Source organism: Rhinolophus hipposideros (assembly GCF_964194185.1).
Source record: "Rhinolophus hipposideros genome assembly, chromosome: 14".
Taxonomy (NCBI): domain Eukaryota; kingdom Metazoa; phylum Chordata; class Mammalia; order Chiroptera; family Rhinolophidae; genus Rhinolophus; species Rhinolophus hipposideros.
The window spans coordinates 27,893,678-27,914,739 of record NC_138060.1 but is presented as its reverse complement, the minus strand read 5'-3'; the positions used below and the strand labels follow the sequence as shown (position 1 = coordinate 27,914,739).

The window sequence follows — 21,062 nt, the reverse complement described above, 5'->3', positions numbered from 1 at the left end:
GGTTATGGAAAATGGTCTCTGAGGACCCACTCACGCAAAGGACAAGAATAATAGCACATTCCCCATTTTCATTTAAAAATAGTCGCAGTAGCTGACACTTGCTTGGCACTTCCTAAGTGCCTGGTGCTGTTCTGAGCGCTCTACACTGTTAACCTTGGATCTTCACAGCAGCCAGAGGGGATAAGTTCTACTATTTTTATTTCCATTTTACAGATCAGGAAACCAAGGCACAGAGAGCCCGAGTAACTCCCCCAAGGTCACCCAGCTGGGGTAAAGCCAAGAACCTGGGGAGCTCTTTACCGGCTTTCCAACACAATTGCAGATCCCTCTCAGGCCTGGAGTGGCAGAGTGGGAGGGTTGCGGGGGCCCCTTCCTTGAAGGAGCACGCCCAGGAGCACGCCGCTTCTTGAATCTCGCCACTCAAGAAGCCACAAGCCCCTCCTGGGAGCCAGGTGGACGGGCGACAGGTGGGGTTTGGAGGCTGGGGTTGGGGGGAGCGAGTTGGGGTTGGGGGCTCTCTTGCTCCTCATCCGTAGGCGTGAGGGGGATGAGGACCGGCTGTACCACTTGGCACCAGGGGTTGAAGGGTAAGGGTTTCCAAGAAAAGTGCGCTGTAATGGGGGAAGCTTTGGGCCCAGTGTTCGCCCGCGGCCTGAGGGTGTGTGTGCGCGCGCTCGGCGAGCCCATGCTCTTTGTGTGTCCGTGCCCGTGCGCGCGTGCATGTGTGGGGTGTGCGTGTGTGAGCGCGCGCGTGTGTCCGTGTGGGGGCGGGGCGCTCCGGCCCCGCCCTGGCCCCGCCCCGGCCCCGCCCCTGGCCCGGCCAAGCTGGTATTTTTCCACCCAGCAGGATGGGTGATGCTGAGCGCTGCCTGCTCAGACAACAGACACGCGAGGTCAGGAAGAAGCCGCTTATAAATTACCGCTTCCTCCGCTCCGCCACCAGCGCGGAGCTCCGGGCCCTAGTCGCAGCCCCGCTCGCTCGCCGTCGCCGAGCCCCGAGAACCGCGAGCCCGGAGACCCAGCCACACCGAGAAGGAGCGCGGAGCGCGGACCCCGCGGACCAGAGATCCAGCGGGCGTGCAGCGCCCGGCGAGTGGAAGCGAGCGCGGCCGAGCGTAGCCCCGCGGCCGCTCCAGGTACCCGAGGGAGAGGGAGCCCGGCGCGCGGAGCTCCCGCCGGGTCTCCGCGCTCCAGCCAGCCCCGACCTCCTCCCGCCCACTGCCCCCCATTCCGGCGCCCCTTTCACCACCGAGGGAGGGACGGAGGGTCGCCGACTCAGACCTGCTGGAGAGGCGGTTATTGTTTCCCTGGCGAAAGGGCTCGGACTTCTCGTGCAGGCGGCAGGTGTGTGTGTGTGTGTGTGTGTGTGTGTGTGTGTCTCAGTCTCATTGGGCGTCTGTATATATCTCCGCGTCCCTGTGTGTGTCTGTATTTCTGAGGGTGGCTGTTTCTCCGTGTCCCCAGCAGCATGCACTGGGTGACCCAATGTATACCTGCTATTCTCTGTGTCCTGGGTTGTGCGTGTTCTAGGTTGTGTGTTCTAGTGTTTGTCTGTGATACCTGAGTATGGCTGTGTCGCTGTGTCTTAGGATGTGTGCACTTGTGTGTCCGTGTGTGTGTGTGTGTACGTACGTACCTGTGTGTGTGTGACTGTGTCTCCAAGTACCTGGCTGTGCACGTGTGTGTCCCCAAGTGTGGCAGTGTCTCTGGGTCCTTGGTTGTGGGCACTTGTGTGTCCTGGGCTGTACCTGAGGGAGTGTCCCTGGTGCCTAGAGGGCCAAACAGCCTGAGCTGGTTCTTCAGGGCAGGCACTGAGTGGGGAGAGGTGATAGGGCGGCATGGCTCCAAGGGTACTGCCTGTGTGCAGTGTGCAGGTGGCAGTGCCAACATCCAGCCGTCTTGAGGGACAGCTGGGGGCCAAGTGGGCTGTGGGCAGGGACAAGAAGACACTCCTCTTGACTTTTCCCCTTCCTTCTGGGGGGTTCCTCTTTCAAGCCGGCAGGTTCTCTTCCTGCTTCTACCAGGGAAGCCAGAGACAGAATCTTAGGGGCCTCTTCTATAGCCCCAAAGCTTCAGCCTGGATTGAAGGGGGGACACTCAGAGGGAGGTGTGTGCTCGGCAGGGCCACCAGCCTGGCTATTTTGGTCGCTGCCAGGCCCCTGCCAGATCCCGGCCTTCCCCAGGACCAGCCCCAAAGGCTTGGGAGGCAGCCCGGGCCCCCATTTCCTGCCGGGTGAAATAAATCAGCTCAGTAACCGTTGAAACGCTTGAACTGAGGGTCTTCAGGCTGAGGTTTTGAGGTTTAGTGGCACGTGGCTCCATTTGGACTTCGGTAGATTGGCCCACGCTTCGGCACTGCTGACGTTCAAATAAATGTCATGGAGAAGATCTTTTTTAAATTTCTTTTTAATTTTTTTCTTGGCTGGAAGGGAGGGGATCTCATCCAGAGTCTCCCAGCCAGAAGGAGTTTATTTTTATGAGAGCCGCTGAGTACTTAGCAACCGCCTGCCTCCCTCTCGACCAGGGAGTCATCCAGGGAGTATGGGGTGGGCATGAGGAGGTGTGGGGGTGGAGTGGGGAAGGAATTTCATTAGGATGTTGGGAGGGGGAATTAGAGGGAGTCTGAGGGTACTGGCTGATGAGTACCCACCATAGAATAGGATTGGCAAAGTATCTTGAGATCTTAGGCCAGGCTCAGCTACCTGTTGACCTGGGGTGACCTCTTTTGGGGTCTCAGTTTCCTCATCTGTAAAATGGGTGGAGTAGACTGGTTATGGAGTAAGCAGAATCTAAGAGGCAGGAACGTGTCCCCAGGGAGCTGAGTTCAAGTACTGTGCCTCTGTCTCAGTCGGCAGGTGACCTTGGGTGATTCCCTGGGCCTCTGGCAGCAAGGACGTCAATGTCAGCCTCACTGTGTCCTTGAGGGGATTGAGGGAGATGAGGCAGAATAAGCCTGTGGTAAGCTGTAAAGCTGGGCTTGGCTTCAGAGCTGCCGATTAGAGGGTGTCACGATTAGAGGATGTCACGAGGTTCCAGGTCACTGTGGTATGTGGCAAGGGCTAAGGCGCACCCTCGAGCTTTTGTCCTTAAGGGATACTCTTATACTAACCTGTGGTACAGCCGCAGTCAATTCTCTCCTGCCCTGTCCCTTTCAGCTCATCCTGCTGTGATTGGGTCACATCTGCTTTGCAGAGTTGGGAGGCCCTAGTGAATAGTGCATATTTTACAGATTGGCAAAGTGAGAGTTGCCCAGAGGACAGCAGCTTAACCGGACAGTGGCAGGATTCAGCTTCAAAGGCCATCCTTTGGCCAGCTGTGAGTTTTGGCTCCATGGAGTTTTAGTAACTAGTGTCTTGGGGAGTTGAAATCAGACCAGGACCTGGGGAAAACAAGGGACAAAGGTGCCCTGGATGTCAGGGTTGGAGGGTGAGTGTGTGGGACTCATTGGCACCTTGATTCTGTCCCTAGTTATCCTTTCTCCCTTCTCTGTGCCTTATCTGGGATCCCTACTATTCTTCCTACACAAGTGTCAGCCTCCCAGGAGGCAATTGGGCCCCAGGGGTGGCATTATCTAATTCTCATTTGTCCACTTGTCAATGTGTCAAAGGACTTTGGAGCTGTGCTTATCTGAAAGTCTTTCCAAAGTTCCCAAAATTATAAGACACTTGAGTCATTGAACATATTCCTATATTTAGGAAAGATCTGAAAAATAAATCACAAGGAGTGCCTGGAATGCAGCTTTGGCTGCAGCTGGAGGGTGTCTAGGTGAGAATTGGGCAGGCCTTGGACCTCCGGCGGTTACCCCGGCAGGTGTAGCCTGATCCCTCATTTATGCAAAAGGTCATGAGCCAGAGTCAGATTCTTTAGGGCTGCATTGCACTCCTCCATGCTGGCCAACTTATCTTGACCAAAGTGTTTGTGTGAGTTTGTGGATTCTGGAGAGGAGCTGTGGGTGTGGAAATGCTCAGTGGCCTTCAATGTGAATGAGAGCTCTTTTTTAATGTGCCTCATTTAGTTGGTTAATACATCTTGCTATAGTCAGTTCTGGCCAACCACTGGATTCGGGGTAGAATACTGGCTTTTGAGGAGCTCATGGCCCAGAGGAAAAAGGCCCGTGTGGCAGCTGCTATGACCACACTGTGTATGGGGTGCAGTGAAGAAGCCTCAGTGTGCATTAATGGCAGGATCATAGGCAGGAGACACTTCAGCTTCATAGAGGAGGTGATGTCAGAGTTGGCATCTGAGTGGAAGAACAGGATGGGCTGGCTTTCTGGGCAAGGGGACACAGCAGGTACAAAGGCACAAACACCCCTCCCAGGAGCCCAGCTTGAGAGGAACAGGAGCTAGCTGGTCAAGGGCCTTGAGTGGTGGGTAAAGGAGCTTGGGCTTTATTCTGAAGGCAGCTGGGATAGAAACAGCATCAGACTGAGTTTGGAGCAGCAGTGGATAAGGCAGTCAAACACGGGAGCCCAGGAGACCCCCCAATGGTAAGAGAGGAACGAGGCTGGGGTCTAGGAGACCAGTCACTGCTGGTCAGGGCACAAAGGATTTTCTGTGCCAATGAATTTTGCCTTGAGCTCTTTTTGTAAACACAGGGTGAAGGCCTGGACATGCTGTTTAACAGGTATACAGGCCATTAACTTACTGGCTTTGACCTCCCGGGAGCATGCACCGCTGGCCTCTTTACGGTAAGGTGTGTCTGTCTTAGACAGGGCTTCAGGGTTTCCTTTCTCACCTCACCTGGTCAGAGACTTCATTTGGAAACCTGAGTGGAGGGGCAGGGGTTAGGGATGGCGGGAAGAGGGCAGAGAGAATGAAAATTGCTGATGTGTTTCAAAAGCTTTGTGATCAACCAATTCTCTCTTGTAAAAACTAACATTACAAATCACTCAAACAATAAAGCGGGTTTTGGGGTGGTGGTATAGGGGGCAGGGGTCAGCAGCAGTAATTCTAGTCAGGCATCAGAATTACTTGAATTACTTTTCACAAATCCAGATTCCCAAGCCTGGCCTGGACGTACTAAATCAGAATCCCTGGGGGTGGAGCCTGGGAATCTGTATTTTAAAGTTTTTTCATTAAAAAAATTTTTTTTTTCTTTTAAATTGAGATGTAATTTACATGCAGTGAAATGCAAAGATTCTGTTACAGTTTGATGAGTTTTTACAAATTTATACACCTGGGTAACCACCACCCAGATCAAGATACAGAGCATTTCCAGCTCCCCCAGAAGGGTATCTGTACCCTTTCCTTTTCAGAGGGAGCCAGTTTCTGATTTCTATCGCCATAAATGAGTTTGGCTAAGCCTAGAACTTCGTATGAATGGACTTGAATGGCATATACTCTTTTGTGTCTGGCTTTTTTCTGCCTGATGTTTTGAGATCCAACCATGCTATGTATCAATAGTTCATTTCTTTTATTGCTAAGTAGAATTCTGTTGTGTGGATGCGTCCGTTTGTTTATCCATTCTCCTGTTGATGGACATCTGGGTTGTTTCTAGTTTGGGGTGATTATGAGTAATGTATTTTTCTAGGAGTGGAACTGCTGGGTCATAGGGTAGATATATTAATTTTATGGGAAAATGTCAAAGGATCCTCTTTTAACTGCAGAAAATAATACACCTCAAGAAATAGAAAACTATAAACTAAAGGTGATCCTTAAAGATTATTTTTAAAAAGCGCAATCTAATCTTCAGTCTGTCTGACTGACGACCTATCATCTATCTATTTCTATAGAAGCCTTTAAGATAATACATTTTCCTTGCCTATAGCTTTAACTGTATCCCGAAGATGTCTACATGGACATATACTCCTTTTTATTACTTTCTAGATCAGTTTTCATTTCGGTTTTGATTTCCTCTTCCATCTAGGGCTTATTTAGGATCTGTAGTTATTAGGATGTAAGCTAGCTATGGTTTTGTTTTGTTGTTAATGAAAATGGCATCATACTGTTCTTGGTTCTGCCACTCTATTGAAACAACAGACCATTGTAGAACCCCTGCTTTTTAGAATATACAGATCTTCTGGGCCATTCTGAACATTCTGAGCTAGTGTGCATTTGGGAATCACTGGCCTAGGCTGGCCTGTCTTAATCACCCAGAGTGCTGCCAGCTCAGTGAATGAAACACTCCCACCGAATGACCTTGAACTTGCCCTGAAGGTGGGTAGAGAAGCAATGTGAGGCCATTCAGCATTCTGTGATGGGAAGGAACTGATAGTTTTGAGCACTCACTCTGCCTTATCACCCTTCCTGGATTTTAAGCCGTGTCTGACTTGGGGTTCTTACCTCCATCTTCTAGAAGAGTTCATCCAATCTCAGAAAAGTGACTTGCCCCAGATCACACGGCTGGGAAATGGGGAGGAGCTTTGGAACCAGAGCCCATTTTGTTCTAATGTTTACTGAGCACCTACTGGGTGCCAGGCTTAGTGCCATGGTCAGGGGGCAGGGTTAAATAAATCAGACAGCCCCTGTGCTCCAGTAGCTCTCAGCCTCAAAGGAGGGCTGGAGATCTCAATCAGGAAGTGGTTAATGAACAACCCCAGGCAGTTTATGTCAAGGAACACCTGGGAAGATCTGAGGGCAAGTGGGCCTTTGGCTGGGGAGTATGGGCACTTTGTGATAATTGAGTTAACCCTCGCTGCCCACCCGCTTTATGGATGAGGAGACTGAGGTCTGAGTGAGGCATAGATCAACGAAGGAAGATAGGCCCTCAAAAGGGCCATTGTTCACAAACCTGTGGTTTTTCCCCAGCCCCACCTGCCTTTCAGTGATTATGTAAAACAGGAGAATTTAAGGACCGTGTTTTCACCTCTCTCTCAAACTTTCGATGATGGCTGTTGTCAGGACTCTCAGATCCTGATTTTATCACGGTGAATGGGAAACCGGGTGAGGGCAAAGCCGTACTAATTTGAAAGATTCCTTAGAGCTTGGCTACTCAGGAGACACCTGCAGAATCTGGAATGGGGGTTCCTGGAAAGCAGGGTTACCTGTGAGGGGAGGATCATGGAGCCTGGCTCCTGGTGGGCAGCTCTGTCCACTGTGTAGAGTAGAGTTGAGGCAGTTGTGAGAGGCCTGGTGGGTGTCCGGGCAGGCCGGGTGGGTGAAGGGCAGGAGATCTGAGTTGTGGTTCTGCCCCCTTGGATCCTTCCTGGCTCCTCTGAGCTTCAGCCTTCCTGTTAAGTGGAGCTTGGACCACATCTCTGTAGGGTCCCTTCAATGAAATCCTCAGAGTCCCGCCTGTTCCATGGCTCTTCTTTGCACAAATAAAAGTGCTAAATGACTTACTGCCAGGTTCTACCATCCCCTTGCTAAGCAGAAAGTCCTTAACTGGGGTGGGGAAAGCAGGTTGCCCGTTGCCTGGTTGGGGGTGCAGGGGTGAAGTGGCCCAGTGGATTTCAGCAGAGTCATGCTTAGTGGGTGAAGGGCACCGGAAGGGGGCGGTCCTGCAGGCTCTGCCCTCTTGCTGCACAGCCAGTTGGCACCTGGAGATGATGGCTGCTCAGCCCTCATGGAGGACTCAAGCCGTGATTTCAAGGACATTCATTCTATTACCAGATGGCACGTGGTGTCTCCTCTCTGGGTGGATGTCAGCACAGCTTAAGACAGTGGCCTCCTCACTAGCCTCCATGCCTCCTGGGGCATCTCCCGGTACTGTCCGGGGGCCAGCTCTCAGCCTGTCACTCTCCTGCTTAGAAGCCTGCCCTGGCTTTCTAGTGCTCCGTGAGACCAAGTCAGACTGCTTACTCGAGACCCTTCATGATTTGGCTCCTGGCCAGTGTTTGCCCTCATCTCCAGCCAGATCTTTCCAGTCCTTGTGATCTGGCTGGATTCTGCTTCTAGACTGAGCCTTGGGCTCTCTCGGCCCTGCCCAGGCCTCAGCTGCAAGGCCCTTTCTCCCTTTCCTCCTTATTCCCACTCTTCAAGGGCCAGCTTGAAGCCCCCTACTTGTTGACGCTTTCCTTGAGCCCCTTAACAGTGCCTAGCACATAGTAAGCACCCAGAAAGATTACGTGAATCAAAGTAGACATAACCTCATGCTGCTCTGAGCCCCTATAGGGTGGAGCTCAGGCTTCTGAGGTCTTGCCTCTAATCCAGCCGCCTGACTATGGGCACATGAGGGAGGGGCTGCTCCAGCATAGGGCCTGGTGCACAGTAGGTACTCAGCACACACACGCACTGTAGGTACTCAGCACACATACGCACAGTAGGTACTCAGCACACACACGCACTGTAGGTACTCAGCACACACACGCACAGTAGGTACTCAGCACACACGCACACAGTAGGTACTCAGCACACACACGCACTGTAGGTACTCAGCACACACACATGCACAGTAGGTACTCAGCACACACACGCACTGTAGGTACTCAGCTCTCTCTCTCTCTCTCTCTCTCTCTCTCTCTCATTTCCTCTACCCTGAAATGAGAGCCTATAGTTTGAACATCTGAGTGGGTCCAGGCTTGGAAATTAAATTCACCCATCACCATCCACCCATCCAACAAAAATTTATTCATTTTAGGCGCTAGGGATGTGGCAGGTGACTAAGACAGATCAAATCATTAGCTTATGAAGCTGAGCACAAAATAATTTAATGAATTATAGGGCCACCAAGTCATCAGGGTATGGGTGCCCTTGGACACTGGCTTGCTGTGTAATCTGGGTAGTCCTTTCCCTTCTCTGGTCCTCCGTGCTAACCTGTGAGGAAACTGTGTTTGGGGGAGATACCTGCTGAGTAAAAGGGGGAAAGACCCTTTTCTGTTAGGGAGCATACGTCGCAACCGCGTGGGGTGCTGCTTCCATGGGCCCCCTTTAAGGATGTGATTGTCTTCCTGTTGATTTTCAAGATGTCTTAGCCCTCTTCTGAAAGGAGCCTCCTGATTTGGGGCCTGGAGTTCTGAGATGCTCTGAACAGAGCTGTGGCCATGGGCTTTTAGTAAAAATCATTTCCTGGGGGAACAAGGAGGGTGTTTTTTTTTCCTATCATCAGTAGAAGAATGTAGATTAGAATAGACCTTAGAAAAAAAGAAAGAAAAAACAACCTCCCCAAACCTGGCAGCCGCTCTTCACCAGTACTGAGCAGAATCCGTTTCTGTCTTCCACGTAGCACCAGTGGAAGGTGTGGGTTGTTTTAAAAGGGTCACATCCCAGGCATGAAAAGTCACAGCACCAGCACGCAAAATGGTCTTCCTGGGGCAGCTCTGGACCACAGGTGTGCTTTGTGTTGCCACACAGAGTTTTATAAATTTGAGCCATATTTATCAACATGGGATTGTTTTGCACCTGCATCTGGTCATCTGGTTTCTCTGCCCACAGCGCTGTCCCACCCAGCAGCCCTGCCCCTCCAGTGTGCCCCCTCCTCCTGCCCTGCAGGTACAGCAGTGTGTTGCTGGTAGACCCCAGGCAGTGGAAGCATTCCTGCTCTGTATAGGGGAGGTGATTCAGGCACTTCAGCTCTGTAGTCTTTTTGTGTTCACAGCCTGTGAGTGGGGACCATTAGCGCTTTCACAGGGTCAGTTCCAGGCCGGAGCTGTGGAAATGCAGGCAGCCTCCACACTGCTCCACGTGGGGCCTGCAGCCCCCACCCCCACCCCACAGCAGGCCAGGGCAGCCCCTCTGCCAACCTCTGCTGTGAGTTCTGGGTGGCGCACTCCAGGCACACGGTAATTTAATCTTCCTCCTTGAATGCGAAAGGTTCAGCCTTCTTCAGAGAGGAACAGAGGGAGCCAGACTCTGCCGGAAGCCCCAAATCTGAGACCTGGAATGTTTTCAGTAGATTGTGTTCCCTTGGCTGAGACCTGTGATCAGTACCTACTCACTAAGTCTCACTGTGGAACACACCCCGCCTATGTCCCTTCCCCTCTCCTGAGCTGCCAAGGGGCTCAGGGAGGTGGAGAGACACCGGAGAACTTTTCTTCCCTCTCAACATTTCATTACCTCTGACCCCTGGTTGCTGTCCCCTAGGCCTGAGGGTTGGTGGTACATCTTGGCTTGGTCTGGGGGGGCTGTAACTGCAACAATAATAACATATACCAAGGCTCCTCAGACTTGGAAGCTGCAGACCTCACCTGGGACCTTGTTAAAATGCCCCTTTCCATGCAGGAGGACTAAATGCAGGGCCTGAGATTCTGCATTTCTATCCAGCTGCCAGGTGATGCCAGTGCTGCTAAGTCTGGGGACGACTCTGAGTAAAAGAGATGAGTCCCAGCCATGGGGCACCTGCTGCACTTTGCAGGCCAAGGGCCTTGGAAGTGTCATGTCCCTAATCATCACAAAACATACCATTATTTCCAGTTTGCACATGAAAAGCTGAGGCCCAGAGATTGCAGGTAACTTGCCCAAGGTCACACAGCTGGGAGGTGACTGAGCCATGCCAGACCCTCTGGGCCAGTGCCACCTTGGAAAGGATGCTGGTGGGGAAGCCCTTTTCTACTGAACAAGCGTCCCTGGTCCAAAAGCCACAGGAGGCTTTTCAAGGCGGCCAAGTCAGATGTAAATCAGGGAGAGCCCGGCGCCGCCAGGCTGTGCTGACAGCAGGGCTGCCGAGGCCGTGTGTCAGGCCCAGGCCCGCAGTGGGATTTGGTGCTGGCGTACTGCCTGGTGTGGAGAGCTGTCGGGGGACGCTAACAGCTCCTGGAGACCAGTGTGGGCCTGTGGGAGCCCAAAGAGGCTCCGTGTCCTTTACAGCCTCCCCAATATTTAGATAAGTCCCAGGGTGGAAGGCTGGCTGCAAGGGTGGGCAGTGGGACCGGTGTAAGCTGGGACCTGGTGCTTCAGTTGTTTAAAGGTTGCCTCATCCTTGAGCCACACAGGCACTTTACTTAATAGGGGGTCTGCTTTGAGGATCGAGTGGCTGTGGCCTCCTTCCTGGCTGGAGCTTTATTTTGCACGGAACACTTGCGCCAAGCAACTGGGAAAAGTAGAACAGATTTAGGGTCTGGGACTGGACCTGCAGTCTGGGCATTACCTGGGTGGGAGCTTGTTAGAGTGCTGACTCGGACCCCGGGACGGGCCCAGCTCTCTGTTTTAACAAGCCCTCCAAGTTTACCTTTGAGAAGGGCTGATTTCTCTGGTATGGGGCGGGTGAGTCAGTCCTAACGTTTGCAATAGACTCCTGGTAGAATACCAGGGTTGCAGGGGGACCTCAGATGTCATTTCATCTGTGTCCCACTTTTCTGACGGCCTCAGTGTTAGAATAGGGGACATGCATAAAATTACATAGTGCAGGGCACAGTTCTGGATTTTTAGGGTTGCAAGCAGCAGAAATCAGTTCAAACTAACTTAAAAAAAAAAAGAAAGAAAGAACCAACTAGCTGAAAGGCCCCAGGGTCATACTTCAGGCATAACTGGATCCAGGTGCTGCGAGGTGTCATTGGACGGACTCCAGAAAACCAGTGCTCCATGGCATCTTTGTCATGCTGGCCTTTGCCATGGGGTTCTAGGCTCCATGAGAGTGGTGACCTCAGCTGTCTTGTTCACTGCTGTGTTCTCAGTGCCTAGAATAGTGTGTAGAACATAGTAGGTGCTCAAATCCTTAACTGAATGTTCCTACGCCATAGTGCCTCAGACATCGGGGGCCATTAATGTGAATCTGTTGAACGTGGGGGTCCTAACATAGCAATGAGGTCACCTAATTTGGGGGACAGGGCGCTCTCTAGACTCCCGGGGCGTTTCTGAGTCTCAGGAAGAGGCCCCTGGGGCAGGGCTGCAGACACAATGAGTAATGAGAAGCGCCCAGCCTGGACGCCTCTCTCTGCCCTTTCACTTCTCTGCTGATCCATTGAACTGTTATCGAAATGTAAGATCTTAGTTATTGAGGAACCATTTCCTGGTTTTCTGCATTTTCATGTTCCTGGAAACCAGGGGAGCCTTCCAGCACAGCTCTGCTGGTGGAATAAGAGGCAGAAGTGATCTTCCCTGATTCGCATTCTTTCCCAAACTGAGTTCCAAAGACAGGAGGTGTTCTATTTAAAAAAATTAAGAAAAGGCTTCTGGGGTTAATCACATTTGGGGACTGCTTGGCTCAGCAAAGTTCAGTGGATTTCCTTGGCACTTGATTCTCAGAGCTTCTGAACAGTTGATGAATTCTCCAAGAATCTGGGGTCCCAGGGCCTCCCACAACCCATCTGTCTATCCTTGGCATGTCCTCTGGCTTGCAGGGAACACTCAGTCACAGACCTGGGCTCATGACTGGGCTGGTGGAGGGCTCACAGGAGTGCAGATTTTTGGGTCGGGGCTGAGGGACGGCTTACCCATTCTCAGCCAGCAAGGAGAGCCTCCTCTCCCAACTGTGGGCTAGGCCTCCTGCTCCTCCCAGCACAGGCTGCCCTCCGACAGTTTAGGGACCCTACATGCAGGAGAGAGGTGTGTGAGCGAGTGTGTCTGCGTGTATATATGTGTCCTTTTGTGAGCATGTGAGTGTGTGCGCAAGTGCCTGAGCGGCCCGGTTCTCGCGTCCCCACTGGGTGTTGAGGGGGCCCCTCCCGGTGTGTGTGAGTTGGGTGGTCACACATGGAAGACTCCGAGTCCTATGTACAGTCACCACCTGACCAGATCTTCTTTGCTTCCTCTCGTTGCAATAGGTCCAGAACAACAGTCCTTTCTGAGGAGCCTCCAAACGTAAGTGGCATTGACCTCCCTATGGCTGGGTCTCACCGATGCAGCAGTGACCTGAGATGGGGGTGGTCAGGAGTTTGGTGTCTCCTGCAGAGGCTCTAAGAGGAGACAAAACCCAGGCCCAGGACCTTGTCCACACGTCACCTCTGGGTGGCAAGTACATGGCCCTGGTTGGCCACCTGTACCTGCCTATACCAGAAAGGCAGCCCTGCAAATGGGCCGAGCACTGATTTTGGCGTCCGGGCCTGGCCCTCATCCTGGCTTTGCCACGGAGCAATGATGGGGGCCTCACTGAGCTGATTTTGAGGATTGGGGTGAGATGCATGTGAAAGGGTGAGCTGCTTGGCTTCCAGCAGACAGAATGCTCCAGGAATTGGGGCATTTTTAAATAAAACTTTTTATTTTTTAAAAATTGAAAGCCTTCAGAAAAGTTGCAAGAAAATTACAGTAAACTTCCACATACCCTTCACTTTGATTTTCCCATTTTTAACATGCTACATTTGCTTCATCTCTTTCTCTCTATGCTATAAAAATAGTCATGTTAATATTGTTCTTTTTTTTGCTGAATCACTGGGGGTTTTGCAGGCATAATGCCCCTTTACCCCTAACCCTTCAGCATGTATTTCGTAAGCGAGAGGCCATTCCTTCTTTTATATAAACATGCACAATTATCAACCCCGGGACATTTAACATTGACACAATTCTGTTATCTAATCTCCAGACCTTAATGACATTTTGCGTTTGCTGATTGTCTCCTGATATTTACAGAAGCGTTTTTCCTCCTAGTTCAGGATCACCAGCCTTTTTAAAAGGGGTTTAATGGGGCAGGAACCTGACTCAGTCACTTCTGCAGATGTCTTCTTCACCTTGATTTAAAACACCCTTACTGGAGAGGCTTTCAAAGTCTTTTAGTTGTGATAATAAGAAATGCATTTTTTGACAGGATGCTGCCCGTGCTCATACACATACATGTGCATGAACTTGAAACCACAATTTCAAAAATCGTAACTTGAGTCTTCGCTGTCTATGGGGCTCTGTTCTTTTCTGGTCTCTTGTATAAAAGTGATAGCTGTGACCCTCTCAGTTGATTTCATGACCCACTAGTAGATTCTGCTCTGAAATTGGAAAACCCTGGCTTCCTAGGCAGTAATTTCTCCCTGGGGCGAAGGTCGTGGACCTGGCCAAGCTCCCACTAGTCCAGGGTTGGGGTTTGGTTGATTTGGGTTGATAGGGGAAGCCAGGACTAGGAGAAAAGGCCCAAAGACCCTTGGCGTGCTGCTGCCAGTGGTGGACCCATTTCCATCTTTATCATCAAGTGCCCCCAGCTCAGGTTCTCTGTCACAGTCTACTTGACCCCACGGAGAACTGTTCCTCATGCTGTGACATCAGATGTGAAAAATCAGGCAGGTGTATCTATGGTGGCCCAGGACACCTCGCTGACTAGCTGCTCACTGGGCATGGAGATGCCCCACTTCATGTCTCCTCCAGAGTAATCGCCATAAATATCATAAATGTCAATAAGAATACTCGATAGCATTTAACTCTTGTGACAGCATGCTCATATGTCGCCGAGAGGTTTAACGTGTACTAGTGTAGTTTATCCTACAATACTGCTCTGACTTAGGTGTTGTTCTTTTTGTAGAAATGACCGATACATTTACTGAGCGCTTACTCTGGATCAGGCCCTGGTAAGGCGCTTTACAGACTTATGCAGTCCTCACAGTAGCCCTGTGAGATCGGCACAGGTATTATCTCCCTTACACAGGTAGGAAAGCTGAGGCTAAGAGGGGTGAATTGACTCCCCCCCAAGGTCACATTAGCTAGGAAGGATTTGAATTCCAGTTGATCTGACCCTGGTGCTCACATCATCCAGGAGTGCCTTCCTTTCACCCTCCCCCAGGCTGGGAGGAGACTCCCTGTTCAGCCCCTTCCTGAGGGCCAGTCCTGGTTAATGAGTAGCCCAGGGCAGCTGGAAGCCAGGTGTCTGCTGTTGAGAAGCTGGAATGTGAGTTCTGCTTCCAGATAAAGAGAGTATTGTGCTAGGGGCCTGGCCCCTTCCTCGCTGATGACTTTTTTAGGGAGTAAACAGATAGAAGCCAGCACTATTCCTCTCTTCCGAGATTTGTTGATCCATCCTCTCTGGGTGGGAGCCCATTTTACAGGAGAGGCAGTTGATGCTGAGAGACAGGTTTGCTCTCAGGCCTGTCTGACACCTCTTCCAAGCAGCCCTCCTGGACTACTTTATCTGAAAGGGCTTCCTGTCGCCCTGACGTGGCAACAATATTTGGAAGGGAGTATCTTTAGAGAACAGAAGCTGTCGTCCCTGAAGTCTGAGCACTACCGGTTGCAGCCCCCCTCATTGAGACCTCCAGGTTCCCATCTGAGAAAGGAGATGCTAATCAGTCCCGAGCCCCTCCCAGGGTTGTGCACAGCCCGGAGGAGATGACTGACTTGTGGTGGTTCAGCAGACTCTGTGTTATTAATGAACCAGCCACGATAATTATTCCTGATGGGACAACCCATGTAGTAGAAATACCATGGAGCTGGAGAGCCAGACAGTTCCGGGTTCAAATCCTGGCTCCACCCTTTGCCAGCTGTGTGACCTAGAGAGGAGAGTTGAATCACTGAACCTCTGAACTTTAGTTTCCCCACCTCTAACATGGAACAATAACAGCACCCAGGAGGATTAGAAAGACAGCAAGTTGCGGGATCAGGAGTAACGGCCACTTGGTCATCACAGTGGAGTTTTGAAGCCTTCAGAGGCCTAACAAAATCAGTTCCAAGTATCCCAATACATGTTCTCATTTCACCTTCCTGACAGGATCCCCTAGGGCAACCCCTATTCCCCCACCCCAGCTGAAAATCAGATCCACCGGCCTGGGGTAATTTTAGCAAGAGAGGAACCTGTTTGGACTTGTCATGAGGATTCCCAGGGGACCTTCCCCCATCCCCAGGTTGTAAATTGGCCGGGGAGGGGTGTTAATACCACAGACCTATTAAGAGCCTCAGAGTCAGCATTCACTCCCTCTAAGGGCCCAGACAATGAGAATGCTATTTATTGTTTGTTTACCCCTATGATTAAAAATTGAGATAAATTTGACATAGAACATCATGTAAGTTTAAGGTGTATAATGTACAGATTTGATGATACGTTTGTACGAGTGCCATTGTAGTATTAGCTAACACTTCCATTTATCATTTCTTCTAGTGTTTGAAGTAGTATGTCTTTAGTATAGAAAATTTGGAGAGCACAGGAAAGTCAAAAGAAGAAAATAAAATTCATCCCAATTTCCACCAGCCAGAGATAATCATCTAATAGCACATTTATCAACCTGGGGGTGAATATAAGTTATTGTAAAATTTCCTTTCAAAATTGAACTCTCAGTGTAGCAATGTTTGGGAGCCACCTTCTCCCGCTGTGCCCTGCTGCCCCTCACATATTTCTGAACATTTTTCTGGGTCTTGGGTCTTCTAAGTTAGGCGTCTACAAAATTCTTAAAGGATTGGGGGCTACCTCAGCTATTGTAGCTAGAATGTAAAGACAAGATGCAAATTATGGGTGCAGCCTGTGTGCCAGTAAAACTTCATTTGCAAAAATGAAAGTGCTGGATCTGGCCCGCGGGCCACCGTTTGCTGACCAAATGTTTTTATTTGTTTGAGTAAATCACCATTTATTTAATCCCATAGAGACTGGCCTGTTTCAGTTTCTCTTTTTTGTAAACCACTCTGCTGTTCACATCTGTTTTTCCTTTCTATTAGGTTAGTGCAAAAGTCATTGCAGTTTTTGCAATTATTTTTAACCTTTCAAACCGCAATGACTTTTGCACCAACCTAATATTTTTAATTGTGCTAAAATACACAGAACATAAAATTTGTCACCCGGACCATGTTTAAGTCTACAGTTTAGCTGTGTTAAGTATATTCACAATGTTCAGCAGCCCGTCTCCAGAACATTTTCATCTTGCAAAACCGAATGCAATGACATCTTACAATGGGTCTGGTCAACACATTGGAATTTCTAGAGAGGCTGTGCACATTGAAGATACTGGATACAGGGTTGCCAAATTTTTGACCCTCCAGAGATGGTCCTAAATGACAGTCCTCAGGCGTCAAGAGAGAGTATGGTGGCACCTCCCTGAGGAGCCCCTGCCTTTAGGGCTTTAGAGAGCAGAGGATTTTAGAAACTCTACCCCAGAGAAGTATCTCCCAGTCTGCCAGCCTTCATCATGGGGGAAGAAAATAAAAACTCAGTAACCAAGAAATGCTGTGACTAGTAAGCCAGACTCAGAGGTTGGTAAATACACGCTTTAGAGAGAGGAGAGATGTAGTGAAGGTCCCAGCTCAGGGAGTCTGGGCGTCAATGACATTTGGCCTCTGCCTTACTGTGTGGCCCATGGTCAGTCATTTTACCTGTCTGGGCTCTAGAGTCCTCTGTCAAAGTAGACATGATATAGAATGATGCAGAATCTCCTTTCTCTGGTTGTTATGAGGATCAGGGAAGAAAAACTGAAAGGTTTTAGTACAGTGACTGGCACATAGCAATTACTCAGTAAACGGTAGTTATTATAATTCTATTCCTATTGCTACCATTATTTTTGACATAATTCAGGATAGTCTGAATATATGGACAATAATAGCATGTGCAGCCCTTTGTAGCTCTCAAAAAGGTTTTTCATCTTTAATACTTACATTATCTTAATAGCGTAGTTATTACTGTCCCCATGAAACAGGTGAGAAATTTGTGGCTCAAGAGGGCAGTGACCAGCTATCAGCCATGTGTCAGGACAGGGAGCCTGGGTTTTACTCCACATCTTTGGCTTGTAGTCTTCCACACAGCCGTTGCTGGGAGATCGGGCCTCCAGATGACCCAGGCAAGCTGGAACCTCCCTTTCTGGTCTCATCTGTGGCAGGAAAGCTTGGTCTCAGGTGGGAAGAAGATTTCTTAGGTGAATCCTCCTGTCTTGGCTCTTAGCAAGGGGTCAGGGATTTCTTCCAGGAAAAGGGTTATAATTTTAATGTTTGTGGGTTTTCGCACACCATCAAGCAATTCTCCTGCACTAGCTGGGTGTCCTACCATTCAACTCAATTCCGACACCTTGTACCTAGCCCTAGTGTCAGATTCCACAGATTAAGGGCTCAGTCCTACCAGATTGCTTTCCCCTTCAGATGCAAACTGCAAAGCCAGGTTGTCACCTGTGCTTCACACCAACTGGCTGTAAACTGGAGGTTCCCATGACCGCCTCCTTGGGTTCGATTAATTTGCTAGAACAGCTCACAGAACCCAGAGAGAAACATTTTACTTATTAGATCACCGGTTTATTACAAAAGGCTATAACTGAGGAACAGCCAAATGGAAGAGATACACAGGGCAAGGTATGGGGCAGGAGCACAGAGCTTCCCTGTGCTCCAGGTGTATCACTCTCCCAGAGTCACCAACCCAGAAGCTCTCCCAACCCGTCCTTTTGGGAGGCTTCATTGCATAGGCATGTCTGATTAAATCATTGGCCATTGGTGATTGATTCGAACCCCAGTTCCTCTTCTCCCTGGAGGTCCCCGAGTGGGATTCAGAGTTCTAACCCTCTAAACACACAGTGGGTTCTCCTGGCAACCAGCCCCCATTTTAGGTTGTGTTCTAAAAGTCACCTCATTAACATAACAAAATACACCTTTATGGATCTCATCACAGGAAATTCCAAGGAGTTTTGGAGCTCTGTGCTAGAAATGGGGATGAAGACCAAATATGTATTTCTTATTATAAGTCACAAGATCACAGGAGTTTTTCTCAGAAATTGAAAGGGCCTTTCAGACTAGAGCTTCCTACCGAGGTAAAGCCTGAGAGATGTGTCTGGAAGGTATTCTCATTTGTTAGTCTGTTCTCAGCCAGAAAAAACCCAGGAGCTCCTGGATCCCTGGAGCTGCAAACAGCCTCTGAGCTTGGGGTGCTGGCTCCCTGGGGCAACTCTAAGGGAGGGTACCTTTGGTCATGTTGATGTAAGAAAGTCCAAACCTGTAAGGAATTCTGACAAGATTTTATTTGAGCCAAACCGACGACAGTGCCAGGAAGCAAATCTCAAATGCTTCTGAGAATGGCAGTTTTGCAGTTTCTCTTCTACATTAGGAATTCAATAGGGAACATAAGGTAGATTACATTGAAAGTGGGAGAAAACAAGGTACAGGATAGTTAACAAGGTTATGTGCTCCCTGGAGGGTGAATATCCCTTTAAGGGGTCAGGACAAGAGGATTACTCCTGGCTGGCACTTCAAAGGTGCGTTAACCTAGATGCACAAGAACAAAGGACAGGGCTGGCTTAAAAACCTTTTACTAAAGAAGTTACAGGCCTGGGGTGTGAATTTAGGATCAGATCGCCCTGTGAGGTTACTTTTCACAGAACCCCTTTTTCATCCATAGTCAGTATTCAGACCCAGCCAGGGAAAAGCCCCCAGATCCTTCCATAGCACCTGTTTTATCTTTCCTATTCCCCTCCAACTTGCTGAGGGACCTTGGACAAGTCACTTCCCTTTTCTAGGCCCTCGGTGTCCTCAACTAAAACAAGTGTCTGGAATCATTTCCCCAGGTAGTTGCTTGGGCAGCAGTGCTGAGCTTTGGTCATGAATCTCAGCTTTGCCATTCAGGAGCTGGGTGCCCTGGTGTGAGGCACCTCCCCCTTGAGCTGGGTGTTCTCTGTAAAACAGACAACAGTGCACATGCCCCCCAGGGTCTGTGTGTGCTTAGGAAAAGGGCTGGCTCCCATCTCAGCCTGGCAGCTCAGTGGCCAGCTGGCCAGCTCTGTGGGGCTATAAATGTGGACACCTCATCTTCCACTGTCACTTCTCACCCTCCCTCCTTGGTCCTAGGAACACCCAGAGGTAGTTTTGCATTGTCTGCTCCTTTGCCCCTCATTCCCAGTCCTGACTTGGCTCTCGTCTCCCTTGCACATTTGGGCATGCTTTCTCTCACCCCCAAATTTCCCCATCGTTTCCTTTCCTCATCCCTGAGCTTTTGCTCTCTGGGTTCCCACCAGGGCTGTCGCGTTGCCACAGTGAGGGGGATATGGTTCTTATTCATTTTTTCAGAGTTGAGTGATGCTGTGAGCTTCTGCTTGTCTTGCTGTCCCTCTTGTCTTTTCAGGATGTACTACCTGTCCCTGACAATCTCTCCCACACGAACGCTTTCTCTTGTCCATTAAGTTACCGGGGCCCAGAGAGAGAGAAAGACTGGGTTCTGATGAAAAATCTTAAGGCTGGGTCCTGATCAGTGGGAAGGATACCATGATCCATTAGCAATGTCTGAAAGAGGCAGAATAGGAGAAGGTGGCATGAGGTTGTCTACGTGACATGACGTCCTTGGCACTGGACAACTGCTTTGGAAAAACTGTAGAAGTGGAAGGGCCAAGAGGATGGTGAAAGGCCTGTGCAACCACCAGGCAAGAGGCTTCCTCTGGGTGGGAAGAAAGAAAAGAGCATGCCTACGGGAGAGTGTGTGACCCTTAAGTCCCGACTTATTTAATTTGTCCTCAGGTGGAGGTTTTCAGACCAGGCAGCCAGAGTATTTGATTCCTCTTGTTTCCTGGGTCTCATATTTTGTGCTGGCCGTGGATAACACATTAAAACATTCTTTCTGGATAAGGTTGCCAGACAAAATGCAGGGCTCCCAGTTAAATTCAAATTTCAGATAAACAATGAGTCATGTTTTTAGTCTAAGTATGTCCCCTGCAGTATTTGCTAAATCTGACAAGCTTACCTCTGCAGCCTCATTTATCCAACAGCCCAGGGAGGTCATTCCCACGGAAACTATGACGAACTGCTTCTTGAGGTTTCAGATTGTCCTCATGAATCTAGTCGCAGTGGCTGCCACCCCGGTCCTGGCCCTCTTTACTGTGAGACTGTAAGACGCTGCCGCCTTGGGCCTCTGTCTCCTCATCCCGGCACCAGAGGGGTCAGCCTGGTTGATTTACGAAGTTGGTTCTGATGTAGAGATGCTTACTGAGCACCTACCATGCCCTAGAATTTAATTCATCTGAGCTGAGACAGCCCTGTGAGCGGGTTACGATGCTCTCCGCTTTGTGGATGAAAAGCCGGGCTTAGAGAGGTGCCGGTGCTGCCTCTTTGGCCACACAGAAGAGGCCACAGGACTCTTCGGGTGCCCACTCGCCCTCTCTTTCCCTGGAGTGCTGCCCAAGGGACCCCTGCTGTCCTTCCTGGTTTATTCCTTCCAGACCTTCTCCTGTCCCATGATGATCTCACACCTGAATGAACTGTCATTTATTCAGCATGATTCATTCATTCATTCATTCGTTCATTCACTCAGTTTTATTGAGCTCCCACTGTGTACCAGGCACAGTGCTGGATGGTGGGGTTAGAATGAGGAACAGAGCATGAGGGGAGAGACATAAATGATTACACAAACCATTATTTGGTTGAAAAGTGGGACAGGGGCCCGCCAAAACTCA

General features: G+C 50.0%; 1 protein-coding gene across 4 annotated transcripts in view; it reads left to right on the top strand.

Annotated features, from left to right (window-relative positions):
• Window positions 1–818: 818 nt before the first annotated feature.
• The window catches only part of SLC6A6 (solute carrier family 6 member 6), an 82,226-nt gene continuing 61,982 nt past the window's right edge, over window positions 819–21,062 (top strand). For 3 of the 4 annotated variants that reach the window (XR_013994829.1, XM_081071407.1, XM_081071404.1), the window contains exons 1-2: window positions 819–1,136; window positions 12,579–12,615. The gene's annotated coding sequence lies outside the window, so the exon portion shown is untranslated. Of the gene's footprint in view, window positions 1,345–12,578; window positions 12,616–21,062 lie in introns of all 4 variants that reach the window. The other variant, XM_081071405.1, reaches the window with a different exon arrangement.